The 16,754-nt window shown below is 31.4% G+C and overlaps 1 protein-coding gene and 1 long non-coding RNA gene across 2 annotated transcripts in view; one reads left to right on the top strand and one right to left on the bottom strand.

Annotated features, from left to right (window-relative positions):
• Positions 1-13,100: 13,100 nt before the first annotated feature.
• On the bottom strand, positions 13,101-14,383 carry LOC132706077 (uncharacterized). The gene is made up of 3 exons (XR_009619548.1): positions 14,246-14,383; positions 13,932-14,150; positions 13,101-13,874 (listed from the first exon to the last, which is right to left on the bottom strand). It is a non-coding gene; the product is annotated as an uncharacterized LOC132706077 (long non-coding RNA).
• LOC132706035 (zinc finger C2HC domain-containing protein 1C) overlaps positions 14,325-16,754 on the top strand; it is a 35,448-nt gene continuing 33,018 nt past the window's right edge. The window contains exon 1 of the mRNA XM_060677112.1: positions 14,325-14,469. The gene's annotated coding sequence lies outside the window, so the exon portion shown is untranslated. The remainder of the gene's footprint in view (positions 14,470-16,754) is intronic.

Here is a 16,754-nt window from a genome sequence, read left to right as displayed (position 1 = left end):
TAACTTCTTGACTTGACCAGGTACGTTTATTCCGAAAACGACATTGGATTCTACGCAAAAAGTTAATCGATTTGCATTTTTACTGCCCGTCATTTCCACTGAATAAAGAAACTTGTTGTCTAACAGTAATATTTTGGGATACATTTTTGATTTCTATAATAAAAATAACTAATAGTAAGTTCTGCGAGAGAATTGTTTTTTTTTACTTTTTGTGAATTTTTGAAATATTTGAGCTGATGTGTACATAATCATACTTTTTTTGACTAAGATTATAATTATTAAGGTGTTCCTTATAAACTAATGTACTTAAATAAAACGCGCTGTGTAGACTGATATTTATAAATGTTAGTATCTAGTTTCACCTTAGGTAGTGTTCCGTAAAAATGTACATTTTCACTGCCAAATAGATGTTAGACATCTGTACCTAAAATTTAAATAACATATAAAGCCATCATAATTCACATAGTAATGCGCCTCTAACGAATTTTCCCAGTATATTATCATGTACATATTTCTTTTAAGATAACAATTATCGCTAATGAAACAAACATTATCAGATATGTACAGGCAATAGATAAAAATACGTTTTCTCGATGTATTTCGTGCTGATTTCGGTGTTATTTTAAACTTGTAAGACAAAACTCCAACTAAGTTAGAATAGAATTGTACGGTAAATTATTTACGTAACAAAGACTGCCAAACTTTTGGAGATTGGCCATGTCTGCGAGTGTTGACCAGAAGTCCACTAAATGCAAACTTTATCTTTTGTATTCTTTATGTCAATAATTTAATCAATGCAAAAGCAAAAGCGGTTTGTATCGATTTGAATGCAATGAAACACTAAATTCGCTCTATCGAATTAGTATTGAATATTGATTTGTCGGTTAAAATTTACCAACCAATTGCAACATTTTCAAAAATGCAACGCTTGTTTTTTCAAATACGTCACCCTGTGTATCTAATCTAATTATACATAGATTAACTCGTTTCCCTATCAAAGGTTAATTAAACTAAAATTTCTCTGGAGCTAGCTATTTGTTGCCTTGGATTTTCCCCTCCGTGGCTGTATAAAAACAAAATAAATTATTGACTTTTTTTTATTAAAAAATGTAATTAAAAAAGCTTAAACAACTGGTGGATTAAAATAGTTAATGCAAAATAAATCGGCATTAATTGCAAGTAAGTTTAAAAATCATTTTGGAATAAAAAATTGAACATCTAAAATGTCAAACTATGTGGACCCTGAAGAAAAGCAAGATTTTTATTTCCATACAACTTCCTGCAAAACCAGAATAAAACCCAATGCCACAGCAGTTTTTCGCTCAGCTGCGTGATAGAAAGTCTTCTAAGTAACACGATTAGAATACGGTCTTATTTTAGCTCTAATGTTTATATAAGTCAGGACAGCTTTTTAGTTTCTTTAGTATTTTTGTACATCTACCAAAAATATGAACACTACATATATAATAAACCGTTAAAAAAGAAAAAAAAATAAATTTATTTATAGGTCTACATGAATGTATATTGCGAAAAGGGTTTAGATTGAGTTAAAAAAAATGTCATTACTAATCAGAGAGTTGGGTTTTGCTTCAGTTTTGATCGAAAATATGAGATTACGAGATAATTATAGAAAATAGTCACATAAGACTATACAGAGTGTCGTGTTTTTAAATCTTCGAAAATTATATAATTGATTTGTAAAGCTTGTACAGTCTATAAACGGTATACCAATTCTCAAAATCAATTTAGAGAGGGTAATTCTTACAATAAAAAAATATTATGCAGACTTAAAAAAATCCGTTATTAACAATAAAGTTCCACTTGCGCAGAACACATTTAGTTTTAGTTTAACTACTTAACAAATTAACGCACCACAGACATGTTGTCATCTAGAAGTTTGTGACTTTTTATATCACATACTTATAGTCCCATCTATATACTACAAATTGTATTTTATCTAAAAACTGCCGCGCCTAATATTTGTTTCAGCCGAGTATCGGTAGACGTTATTTAGTATATGAAACAACTCCCTGTATTATATTAGCAAACAATCTAAGCTTCCATTTGTACCAATTGCATGAGGTATTATAACCAAAACCGGACAAAAAAAAATTTTACTCAAAAAATTTGAATGTGGGATAAAATGGATTATTTTTCTTTAAATGAGTTTTGTTTTATTTCTTAAGGGAAAGTGGTGGCGGATGTTCTAACATTTTCATAAATAAATGTCAATAAGTTCAGAATTTTTTTACATTTTTATGACGCCTATTAGTATAGCATAGATTCCAACAGAAACAGTTGCGTTTTCAATATTTTGAAAATAAACACGAAATATATCAAATATTTCTGCACGTGGAAAATAAATTTTTTTACAAAGAAGGCCACGAAAATACACTACAAATAGCTGCAATCTTATTATGATTGACTGTTGGTTTCGAATTTTCAGTGTACATACTGGCCTTTCAATTACATTGAATGAGCGTTGGTTAGTATAAACATTTTAAATATAATATTGGCGTTTTCACAGTAAATTTATATATATTTTCCTAAAAGAACGAAAATTCATATTTAATGGTGGTATATATTTTGGAAATATTCCCCATGATGCGAAATTATTTTCACGTTATTTCTTCTTTTACCTATTATATTTTAGGAAAGAGATATCGAAATGCGGTTTTCACTAGCGTATGAGACCCTTATTTTACATTTTGTTGTAATAGGTAGGTTTCCCTTTCCTAAAATTTCTTTAATTTTACAAATTTTTAGCCGCAACTATATTTTTACTCCCCGACTTCTAACTATTTGAATGTTACAGAATTCGTTCGAAAATCTACCTAAATCTAATAGTCAACAACAAAAAAATAAATCATTAAAAATTTCTTGTTTGTCGGGATTTTCTTTTTCATGCAGTTTTGGCTCTGTAACATTGAACTTATATTTTGTTATACTAATACCTAATTGGTTTCAAAAATGTTGGTGGTGTAAGAGAAAATGTTTCAGAATAGACGCTTTTGAAGTAGATTTAAAATGAACAAAACGATTCAAAACATCCACCTAAGAATAAATTGTTTACAAGCAATGTTTAATCCGGGTGACTTGCATACCTAGCAATTATTCTAAAGTAGAAATATTCTAAAAGACATTCAAAATTCGCTACGCAGAATAAAAACTTATTTTTTAAATCGTAGACGCGGATGAATTAAGTTATTTGTTGTTGTTGCAATTTTTTTATTATTTTTATTTTAATGATTATTTTATATAAGAAATTGTTCACCAAAAATGTCGAAATTATATGGCCATGCTGATGGTAATCATTATGTAATCAACTTCAACAATGCAACAACTTTAATATACAAATACAAATAGCCATACCGAAGAAAGTGCGACCCCAAGTTATGCATGGATTTCCCTATTTCCAAAAAATAAATGGATATTCTAAATGTAGCGAAAATGATGTTAGGACTTAATGTTAGAAAAGTGTATATTTAGCAAGTTGCCGTCGATGAAAATAAATTGCATGTATGACTGTAATTGAATATTGAGTTTTGGTTTTATTTTTCGACCCAATTCTTCACGAGAAAAGAAAGAAAGAGAACACATTAAACATTTATGAAGTTATGCTGATGTTGTAATTGAAAAATATTCATCTATCAGAATAATAACACATTCCAGGAATATGAAAGCGTGATTTCAGTGCATCTATTTCATTATATGTTATAAATATTTACGTATGTGTGCTCCACGTATGACAGAGGTACCCGAAGAATAAATGTTATGTGGATTTTGATGTGTGATTACAGAAGTAATATAATGACAGTTCAAGAACAAATTTTCTCATTTTTACATGTAAATTCCCATAAGAAAATTTAAGATTCATAATAGCGGAAATTGGTTCCCTCAAGGTCATTCGATCCCACCCTCACCCCCAAACTCCACCCTCAATGCCAACCCCCACCCTCATTTCCAACCCACAAAACCCAACCCCAACCCCCATTCCCAACCCCCAACCCCAAACAACGGTCAACGTGGTACAAGTACCATATAATCATTTCCAAAAAAAATCAAACATGTGGGAAAAATAACTCTGTATTTAAGATATACTTGCTCCTTCGCAATCAGTGGGAAATTTTCCAACTTTAAACCTGTGTTTACGCTATGTCACCTGTAATGTTTGTGCGCCATCTCGCGATCAATTTATGAAGCGCTCTCTAGTGTAAAAAAGGGATTTTCTTTCTAAAGCAGTCTTTGCGCGCCATTTCGCGGCGCTATTGGAATCACTTCTGAAGTACCATTTCCAAAAAAAAAAATCATACATGTGAGAAAAATAACTCTGTATTTAAGATATAATTTTAAGAAATTATTTTCAAAATTTAAATCTATTTTGTATTATTGTGTAATAATCTAATAAAATTGAAGAATCAAACGCAATATGTAGGAAAAACAACGCTGTATTTAAACTATAACTTTCTGCTCGCAATCAGTTCGTACACAAAAAAGTGCTATATGTAAGAAAAAAGTAACCCTTTATTTACGCTCGAGTAATTATTTCAAAAATAACGCCACAAACATTTTTTTCACACCCGATTTTTCCAATATCTAAATGAAAGTAACAAAAAATTAAAAAAATTAAAAAAATATATTGACCGCTTTCCTGCCAATATCCGAATTAACTTAAAACAAGTGAAAAACGAGCAGGCGCCTTAGGGGGTTGCATTGGTGACACTGATTTTTCTTAACACTGAACGACTGGTGAAAAAATAATCTACCTTTTTTTATCCATAGTAACGGGTGCGCGAGGGGCATACTATTCCCGTGAAATCGTCAGCGACTTTGAGGGATGCAACTTTTCTCTCGTAACATCATCCGAGGGGACGCACGTCACAAACTTCAGCTTTGACAGATAAAATAAAATGTTGAGACCACACGTTAATCTAACAGCATCCTGCAAGGGAAACCATAATAATTTTACAGATAATGCTAATTTCGTAAAAAAGGCAAAACAATCTTATTGTTATATCAGTCCCAACCAAATGAATTTCTATTTTAAATTTCATGATTTGCGTTTCAAAGACGACGCTTAATTTTATCAAAAGTGTCTTAATACGTTCATTACGGATATCGGATGTTTTTGAAAACATTAAATATATTCTCACCAATCAAACCTGTAGCATTTTTATTTAACCGTTCTGAAAAATTAAATCATAATGAAAAAAGTAAGTACTTACAGCTTGCTGGAATGAGCACACACAACACTCACAGTAAAAAGAACGAACACTGAAACAATTGATACACATATTAGAACTATTCTCTCCTTAAGATCGCTTTAACCACTTTGTAGCTTTATTTTGAATTAGAATTTTCACGTGCCATTGAAATCTCGCATCACTATCAATAAAGAGTTGGTCAGCTAAAGATGTTTGTTGTCCAGTTGAATTTAAAAAATTTAAGTAAGAAAAGTTGAGGTTTTTCCATAGACAATAACATTGCTTTTATGCGACCGAGAACAACGCAATATTATGGAAATTATTATTTATTATGTATTATTATTATTTATTTATATAAGTGGTTGGGAAACTAAATGAAGATTTGCTGTAATAAGAAAAAAAATTAACAACATCAGTGTTCTTTAAGAGAATTACCAAGCCTTCCATATTACTCTACAAATAGAAAATATCTTTTGAAAAATATCGAATGGGTTTATCTTAAACCAAAATCATCCTAGATGCTGTATGTGTTATGTGAAAATGATTTTATTTGACATATGTGTCCTGAATAAAAACCCGATTATATGTCTATTATTGATTTCGCAAATATACTACAAGGCAATATGACTAGGGCTGATACCATATAGCTACTAGAGACATAGAGGCTCTACCTATGCCCATAATACACAGGATTTCAATTCTCGCTTCTAGCCAATGACGTTGCGGCATTCAACAATCAACATGGCCGCGAACATATCGTCATTAAGTTTGGATTCGGCATTTTTACGTCAGAATTTTTTCAAAATATGAATGTTCTGGGAAAACACTGAAACAATTGATACACATACCCAACACTAACAATTGAATTGCGAAGACTTGGACAACACCAGGCTGAACCGACTCCACGTAATAACGCTTCTAATTTACACTGTCCGTTAAGCGAAAAGTAGCTGAAATTCGACCGCAGTACTTTATCAGTTTCACGTTTCCTGGTATAATCTCGAGACGGCTTTTTAACGCAAAGTTTCAGCTAAATAAATAATTTAAGAGGGTGTCTAGATGCATAATTTTAAAATATTCAAAAGAAAGTAACAAAGGCTATTTTGTTTTTGACACGTGCGCATGCGGTTTGAAATTGAAAAACGTCAAAAATTCCGGCAGGAGTGTCTAGATGCATAATTTAAAAATATTCAAAAGAAAGCAACAAACGGCATTTTGTTGTGACACTTGCGCATTGGTTAATTTTTCTTAGTTTTGGTTAGTTCTGATTAATTTTGGTTTGTTTATGTTAATTTTGCTTTGTTTTGGTTTGTTTTTGTAAATTTTGCCTACTTTTGGTTAATTTTCGTTAGTTTTGGTTAGTTCTGGTTAATTTTGGTTAGTTTTGGTATGTTTTGCTTTGTTTTTGTAAATTTTGGTTAGTTTTGGTTAATTTTCGTTAGTTTTGATTAGTTCTGGTTAATTTTGACTAGCTTTGGTTTGTTTTGGTTAATTTTGCTTTGTTTTGGCGTGTATTTGTGAATTTGGTTAGTTTTGATTAATTTTGGTTAGTTAGTTTTGGTTTGTCGCCTCAAACCAAAACTAACGAAAATTAACCGAACTAACCAGTCGTTCAGTGTCAAGAAACATTAGTGCCACGAATTCGACCCCCTAAGGCGCCTGCTCGTTTTTCACTAGGTCGCCACTGCCGGTGCTACCTGGATTGTTTTGCAATTTTCAAGAGAAGCACACACGTTGCTACATATATAACGTTTTGATATTAAATATATTTTGGAGACTTTTGATTCGGGCAAGTTGCTAAATTCTTCTAAAGATTTGTACCTTCTTTGAACTTTTCCAATTGTTTGCCTTTGGTATTGAGAAAATTTTGCGGACTTTTAATTGTATCAGTTTTAAGTCTTCAAAGTCATCTAAATATTTAGTGAATCTCAAAAGCATTGTTTAAATTCTTTAAAATGTTATTCTCACATGTTACTGTTGGCAAAAAAATGGTTTGAGCGTTATATATTCTGGGAAAATTTGGCGGACTTTTAATTGTATCAGTACTTAGGGATCAAATTCACCTAAATATTTAGTGAGTCGCAGCCGCATTGTTTAAATTCGTTTGGTATTGTTGGGAAAGTGTAACGTTTGGGCGTTATATACTTTGAGAAAATTTTTGCGGACTTTTAATTGTATCAGTTCTTTCAGTGTTCAAATTTATCTAAATATTTAATGAATCGCAAACGCATTGTTTAAATTCGTCTGGTATTGTTGGGAAAGTGTAACGTTAGGGCGTTATATATTTTGAGACAAAAATTTCAGGGACCCTTGATTGTATCAGTATTTAGTGAATCGAATGACGCATTGTTTAAATTCTTTAAGTATTTTTCTTGATATTGTTGGGGATTACGTTATATTTTGAGAAAATTTTGCGAACTTGATTGTATCAGGCAAGTGTTCAAATTGTTCTAAACACTTACTGCATTCCAGCAATCTTTGAACTTGTTCAAAAGTTATTCCTGTATAATATTGTTATATAATATATTTATGCGTTGAAATTGTTTTAAATGTTTAATACCTTTCTTGCATTTAATTAAGTTAATTCGGATTTTGGCGGGAAAGCGGTTAATATATTTTTTTAAATTTTTTGTTATTTTCATTAGATATTGGGAAAATAGAGTGTGAAAAGAATGTTATTGCACTATTTTTGAAATAATTACTTGAGGGTAAATAAAGGGTTATTTTTTTCCTACATATAGCATTTTTTTGTGTACGAACTGATTGCGAGCAGAAAGATATAGTTTAAATACAGCCTTATTTGTCCTACATACCTATTGCGTGTAATTCTTAAATTTTATTAGATGGCGCACGCATATTACAAAATAGTTTTAAATTTTGAAAATAATTTCCCACTGATTGCGACGGCCAATTATATCTTAAATACAAAGTTATTTTCCATTTTTATCAGATAGTACTTCAGAAGTGATTCCAATAGCGCCGCGAGGTGGCGCAGCGTAAAAACATGTTTAAAGTTTGAAAATTTCTTAAAATTGTATCTTAAATACAGAGTTATTTTTCTCACATCTATGATTTTTTTTGTTGGGAATGGTACTTTAGAACTGATTCCAATAGCGCCGTGAAATGGCGCGCAAAGACTGTTTTAGAAAGAAAATCCACTTTTTACACTAGAGAGCGCTTCATAAATTGGTCGCGAGATGGGGCACGAACATTACAGGTGACAGCGTAAAAACAGGTTTAAAGTTTGAAAATTTCCCACTGATTGCTAAGGGGCAGTTATATCTTAAATACCGAGTTATTTTAATCACATCTTTGGATTTTTTTTTTAAATGATTATATGGTACTTGTACCACGTTGTTGTTTGTCAACTTGCATCAGGATTATAATTGTTCTATCTGCCTTAAAGCTGTATTCATTGCAAATTGGTCGCGAGGTGGCGCACGAACATTACAGGTGAAATAGGGTAAAAACAGGTTTAAAGTTTGAAAATTTCCCACTGATTGAGACGGGGTAAGTATGTCTTAAATACAGTTATTTTTCAAACATGTTAGATTTTTTTTTGTACCACGTTGGTCGTTGTTTATCGACTTGTATCAGGATTATAATTCTCATATACAACGCTGAAAAAAAATGTTTATCGTTTTATTTTCGAAATAATCAATTGAGATTATAGCGTAAACAAAGGGGTTAAATTTAATACATATGGCGTTTTTTGTCTTCCCTGACATTTATAGCTTAAATACAAATACTTTTCCACATATTGAGTTTTAAATTTTATTAGATAGTGCTTTAGAGGTTGGCCCCGAAATAGGAGTAAATACAGGAATAATTTTTTAAGTTATAGACACTGATTATGTCTTAAATACAGAGTGATTTTTTCTACTCATGCCTTTGATTTTGAAATTTATTAGATGGTGCACGAACTTTACAGGCTTGAATTTTGAAAATAATTTTTAGCTTTGTCGTACACGCTGATTATAGCGCAAATACACCTACATACTGCGTTGGATGAAATTTAGTGTACAAAGGCACGACGAAATTTCTTTTTTCTACAAACTCCTATTTTTTGCCGGGGGGGTAAGTTTTGCCAAAAAAGGCACTAACGCGAAAACTAACCCTCTAGCGGGGTTGGAATTGCCAAAAAGGCACTAACGCGAAAACTACCCCTCTAGCGGGACCGGAATTGCCAAAAAGGCACTAACGCGAAAAATTAATCCTCTAGCGGAGTCGGCGCTAGGGCACTGACGTCATAAAATTTAACGGTGGGGGGGGGTGAGTTTGCCAAAAAAGGCACTAAGGTAAAAACTACCCGTCAGGCGGGAATAAAACTGCCAAAAAGGCACTAACGCGAAAACTAACCTTCTAGCGGGGTTGGAATTGCCAAAAAGGCACTAACCCGAAAACTAACCCTCCAGCGTGCCGGAATTTCCAAAAAGGCACTAACGCGAAAACTAACCCTCTAGCGGGGTCGGAATTTCCAAAAAGGCACTAACGCGAAAACTAACCCTCTAGCGGGATCGGTATTTCCAAAAAGGCCCTAACGCGAAAAACTACCCCTCCAGCGGCGTCGGAATTGCCAAAAAGGCACTAACACGAAAACTAACCCTCTAGCGGGGCAGCGACAAGTGTCACCTACACCTAACGGTTGACACAGGTCAGGTGACATTACACTGACACCGACAGGTGAGACATCTTACTTCTTCATCATTCCTCCACGCACCCATCGATTTTAATATGCCCGTTAGCTCGGAGTTAAAGTGGACGCTCGACAACAGACGCATCCCGAGTTCGATCCTCGGTAGCGTTTTGATGGTTGGTTTTGAGGGTGGGGCTTGGGGGTGAGCGTGGGATGATCGAATGATATTGAGCGGGGACCATTTTCCGCTATTATGAACCTTAAATTTTCTTATGTGAATTTACATGTAAAAATGAGAAAATTTATTCTTGAACTGTCATTATATTACTACTGATCACTAGTGCCTTTATTATTCCTCTGCCTTTATAATTCGGAGCATCATACTGAAGTATCTACGTTAACGACATCAGAACATATTAGAACTATTCTCTCCTTAAGGTCGCTTTAACCACTTTGTAGCTTTATTTTGGATTAGAATTTTCACGTGCCATTGAAACCTCGCATCACTATCAATAGAGAGTTGGTCAGCGAAAGATGTTTGTTGTCCAGTTGAATTTGAAAATTTTAAGTAAGAAAAGTTGAGGTTTTTCCAAAGACAATAACATTGCTTTGCGACCGAGAACAACGCAATATTATGGAAATTATTATTTATTATGTATTATTATTATTTATTTATATAAGTGGTTGGGAAACTAAATGAAGATGTGCTGTAATAAGAAAAAAAATTAACATCATCAGTGTTCTTTAAGAAAATTACCAAGCCTTCCATATTACTCTACAAATAGATAATATCTTTTGAAAAATGTCGAATGGGTTTATCTTAAGCCAAAATCATCCTAGATGCTGTATGTGTTATGTGAAAATGATTTTATTTGACATATGTGTCCTGAATAAAAACCCGATTATATGTCTATTATTGATTTCGCAAATATACTACAAGGCAATATGACTAGGGCTGATACTATATAGCTACTAGAGACATAGAGGCTCTACCTATGCCCATAATACACAGGATTTCCATTCTCGCTTCTAGCCAATGACGTTGCGACATTCAACAATCAACATGGCCGCGAACATATCGTCATTAAGTTTGGATTCGGCATTTTTACGTCAGTATTTTTTCAAAATATGCCTAACTGTCTTTGAATGTTCTGGGAAAACGTGGTAAGTGTGTGGAAATCGTTACTTAGGAAGAAAATGGCGCAAAAGTGAAGTTTAGTGGGGAAAATGTTGAGGCATGCGCGGAAAATCAATCCCTTCTATATATTATCTAATAGCTATATGGTTATTGCTGATGTTGATCGTTTTAACATATTTACTTGTATAGACTTCATATTTATTTTAGCGTATCAATTACAATTGTTCAATTTTCGCACCGGTTTGTGCCGTTATTAACTGACATGCAACTACATGCAACCAAATTAATTTGTTGGTTTTGTCTGCAAGAGAATTCCGTTATTGGACAGCATCTTTTTTGCAGTGGCTTGCGCACAAATTTCGTAGTGGTAACTTTTTTAATAATCTGCACTTGGAATTAGTTCATTGATTATAAATTTTGGGCAAGAGGGTGCTGAAGTTAATAAAAATAATAAATTCTAATTATTAAATTAAGTTGATAAGTGATAACAAATTAATAGGTACGTACGGTGTATATACATACGATGATACATATTTTGAAGACAAATCTACTTCATCAAAAAATATACAGGGTGTTTCAAAACAAATGCGATATCGCCTTACAAATGTGGAGTAATGTTTTTATTTTTTTTGTCTTGAAAACGAAAATAGATATGTAGAACAATAAATTATTACGAAAGTATCAATATTATAAAAACACTGACTGCATTTCTTTTCATTTTTTAAAAATGAGTAGCCCTCCACTAATCCTGATTATTCTTCTTAACTCAATTTAAAGAGAAAGAATGGCATAAAAAAATATTTTTAAAATTTTAGGTTTTATTTAGCAACTTTTATCTTCTGCAGTTTTATTATATTTACCCTTTTGCATAACTAGATCAAACAAATCTCGCGAACTGTCAACAGGACCGCCGTTGGTAAAGAACGACTTAGCATCGAAACAAAAATTTTTTTTTTGTTTATTTGATCGAACATTAGCCTCCATCTTATTCTCGTGATCTTCGTATGTTTTTCGTACATCGCTATGAAAGACGGTAAAGACGGTCCGAAATTTGAAGCTTTCGACTTGAAATTTAGCATACATATAGAACTTAAATATGCAGCAATCGACTTCAAATCTGGCAGAGAAGTATAAGTTCATACCCGCATCTAAATTATAGAAGTTGAAAGCAATCAAATCTCGCGAAGTATTTTTTAAAAATTTTAGAAATATTTGTTTTGGAGTTATTTTGGCTTTCAGAAAAAAAAAATTTTCTCGAAAGCTATAAACCAAAGGACGCAGACAATCCGGAACTATAAATTTTATTTCAATCATTTTCTTGCGATTTTATACAGTGAGTAAATAATTAGCCGTAAATCAAAATTCTTATTTGTTTTAGACAGTAGTATAGGCTGCATCTGGAGCGACGATTTTTGTATTTAAAGTTTTCAACAATGATACACACTGTTCGAGATATTTGAAGAAATCCATATCAAAGTCGTTTTTTCTCAAGCTCAATCTAGATGCGCTGATGTCACTTACTAATTACGTACTGCATGGATTTAGAAAACAAATACCATTTACTCTATTGGAAAAAATCTTAGACTTATGGCATCCAGGGCTATAACCTTTACTTTGGACATATTTTCGATTCTGTATAAGGTGTGTCGGTTAAGGGCAAAAATTCTAGAAAGACCCTCAAATTGTAAAAAACGGGACTGTTTTGTTTAAACAGAATCTTATACTGTGTCGAGAGTTATAATTTTCGTATTTATAGTTTACAGTGCGTGAGATATTTTAAAAAATATTATTTTTAATTCGCTATTATTGGTACAAATTTTCAAATTCACCAAAGTTTGCCATGACTTTGAAGTTTCACGAGACGTGAAAGACACTTTATTACAGGGTACATGCACAATAAAAATAAATTCTGTGATTGTAGGCATTTGTGGGTAAAAAATCAAACCAGGTAAGGAAATTGAATCAAAAAATATATTGATACATTCTCTTGTATTTTGTACTGTATAATTGTAATTATATAAATAATAAATAGATATTAAATAGAATAGTTTGAATCTTTGCTATCACTATCATCCAACGATATAATTCATAGTTTTACGTTGTCCCAAGTTTTTATAAATAATTATTTTCCACTTCGAGTACATCGTTAACACATTCTCTTCAACTACTCTCTGGTATTCATTCACATTGAGTATTATTGAATCAAACTTTGTTTTTTAATTTCTATAAGATTCAAATCGCAGTGATAAGGTGATAATCTAAGGGGTATATTAGCGGATTTTTTTATGACCCCCGCTGCGAAATAAGTTACCATTCCCTTGAGCAACAGTGTAAAATGGATATTCCTTGTCCTCTGGGTGCAAGTACAAATGCAGTTTGACAAAGAATTTTGCCACCCTATAGAGTGTTGTCGTTTGTCGAGCCAAGTCTCGTCTGAATAATATATATTTCGTTTTTCTACGCGAAATTGATTCATTTCATTTAAATATTTTTGTCTCCATTCCACTAATCGTTGAGTCTATCTAATGCAACTACGCTTCTCAATATTTTTTTATCAAAACCGATTTTGTGCCGAAATCGATGCAATGTTTTACGACTGCCAGTAAATAGACCATTTTATTTAAATTTATGTTGCAATAATTAGCGGATTTTCTTATTTGCTATGTTAAAGTTTCAGGAATATTACAGTGAACATTGACTGATGTCATCTTAAACAGTTTTTTGAAATTTAAATAAGTGGAAACAGTATGCGTCCTATTGTTTGATAATAAAGTTAAAATAATAAATATTATATAAAATTTACCTCCATATACTCGTAAGACGACTCAGCACATACTCAAATGACACTTTGTTTTTCTCCTCTATTTCGTGGTTGAAATTTTCTTCAAGCCACGGTCTAAACATAACAATGGCAAAGCGCAAAAGATTTTAAAATGTCTGAAAATAAAATTACCTCCAAGGACTGATTACTGCTCCATCCAACTAAATTATTTTTCTAAAATAATTTATTTTCGACATCAAAATTAATTTTTCCCATGTAGAATATAAAATATGCAGACGATCTACTTTGAGACACAGCATCTAATAAAAACTTCTATTTCTCTTTAAAATTCATAAGTTCGTAGTAGTAGAAAGTTTCTCCAACAATGCTGAATCATTTTTAAGGAATACACTGAAATTAAATCATCAGAAAAGTTAAAAATACAGATTAAACAAAAAGTGAATTTAGGCGAAAAAAAAATAATTTACTATCTTTTATTATGTTACCCTGGCGTAAAATACGTTGACCGCCACCCATGCTCGGCCAATTCACGCAGAATGAATAAAGTTAACCTTAACCAGTTTCAGCTTTTAGTTGCACGCTCGCGGTTCTTTGAGCTCGGTTGGAATATCGTTAAACGTTGGTATTCATATTTTGCGTCCCGGCTTATAACTTCGTCCTTTTTTTCGAGGTAAACAAACTGCCATCCTGCAAGTTTCGGAACTGCTGGGTAAGTCGATACTTATTCTATTTGTATCTGTCCCTTTTAATTGCGAAAAATCGAAACGCACACGTAACCCGTATGTCGACCAAATTGATAGCTTTTGATAGCAACGTTGTATTAAGACTGTCATCTTTTCCATATAGTCAGTCACATTTTATTTCCTCTATCAATTATTAATAAGCAAGTAGGTACTCAGGCATACAAAAATTATACTAGCGTTAAGACCAAATCCTGGTTTTTGGCAATGGCAATAAAGGATAATGATTATTGTTACAAGTAGTTCATCCTTTCTATATATAATATACGAGCCATGTTAAATTTGGTTTACAAAGTCGAGTAGCCCAACACGTTTTATGGTTTTAATAATATGAAAATGCGGTTTCTTCATTTGTTAAAAAGAATCACGAGAACAAAAGTTGGTGCAAAAACCTTTTAAGAGCTAGATATTAGAAAACCAGCTAACAGAAATATTAAAATGAAGTGAACAGAAATCAAACTGAAAAGAAAAACACACATTTTTGTTTGTTAATATTTTGGTAGGTTGTATTGAATATTGTATTATTATTATTATTGCAATATTACAATACTACAATGTTACAATATTTATCAGTTCAAATCACCCAAAAAACTTGTCAAATTATAGATTTTTGACAATTAACAATTAATCTTAGAAAATTGAAAAAATCAAATTAAACTAACAAAAAATCTAAGCTTGCGGGCAAATATAAGAAATATCTTGTTAATTACTTTAATTTTCCTTCCTGTACATAAATATATACATTCAAGATAAGCATAATTTTCAAAATAATGGCGATTATTTTATTTACCTAAATAAGAAAATCCAATATCCTTTATATTTTAATTAAAATATGGTTTACGGTATATATCGTTAATTTAAACTATATTTGCAGGTAGCCATATTCAATAATTAAAATACGACCCTCGACCACTGATTTACGGATGAAAAAATGTGCTGACCATAAATTCCGGGATATCATTCGTTCGTCCGCTGAACTCCGACTGGAATCCCGCAGACGAAAACACTTCGAGCGCGAGCATTGAAGATGTCAACCGAGATCTTGGCGAAACGTCTGCGGGATTCCAGTGTTCGAACCATCCCAGAATATATATATATATATATACATATATATATATATATATATATATATATATATATATATATATATATATATATATATATATATATATATATATATATATATATATATATATATATATATATATATATATATATATATATATATATATATATATATATATATATATATATATATATATATATATATATATATATATATATATATAAATGTATATATATATATATATATATATATATATATATATATATATATATATATATATATATATATATATATATATATATATATATATATATATATATATATATATATATATATATATAAATGTATATATATATATATATATATATATATATATATATATATATATATATATATATATATATATATATATATATATATATATATATATACATATATATATATATATATATATATATATATATATATATATATATATATATATATATATATATATATATATATATATATATACATACCACAATTTCACTATATGGGACCGAAATGCGTTGTTAAATTACAGTCACGCTTTCTTTATTTTTAAAGCCCGAACTATCCTCATAATTAGACACCATTTCCTAATAATAAAATCGCGAATTTTCCATGTAAAAAGTGGTAATGCTATTGCGCAGAAATAAACCCGAATACTATTAGTTAATTGATTACTAGGTAGAGTTTAATCTGAGCCATCCTTAGTTTCTTTTCCTAGTAAGCTGTAGCCACTATAAAATTGATGTAACGCGAAATTTATTGCGGAAGATAAAAATACTACAGCAAGATGTAGGTCCGCATATTTTCAAATGTCAACCATACCATACTTGCTTCTTGATAGCAGTGAACTAACGAAAAATATGAAAAATGAATAAATCCAGTTTAGGACCATGTTTTCTATACAGGTATTCATCAAGGAAATCTTGTTTCCGCGGCTTTACGAATGATGAAGAACGATTCTTTCGGAAAAATGGTTAATTGATAATTAACTTAAATTAAAAACCGGACCTGTAGAGTTTGAGCTTTGTTTTCCATAATTGGACATCTTTAATTTTAATTTTTCAATATTCATAAAATTGTTTATTATTGATTGTTTTTTTTTGTGCTCATTTTCTATGGTGCCAAGAAGGTACCTCGTATTGCCGAAGAAATTGATCA

The sequence above is a fragment of the Cylas formicarius genome, unplaced genomic scaffold, assembly GCF_029955315.1.
Source record: "Cylas formicarius isolate icCylForm1 unplaced genomic scaffold, icCylForm1.1 PGA_scaffold_10__41_contigs__length_53128322, whole genome shotgun sequence".
NCBI lineage: Eukaryota > Metazoa > Arthropoda > Insecta > Coleoptera > Brentidae > Cylas > Cylas formicarius.
The sequence above is the reverse complement of the archived record's forward strand: the minus strand, read 5'-3'. Positions and strand labels throughout refer to the sequence as shown.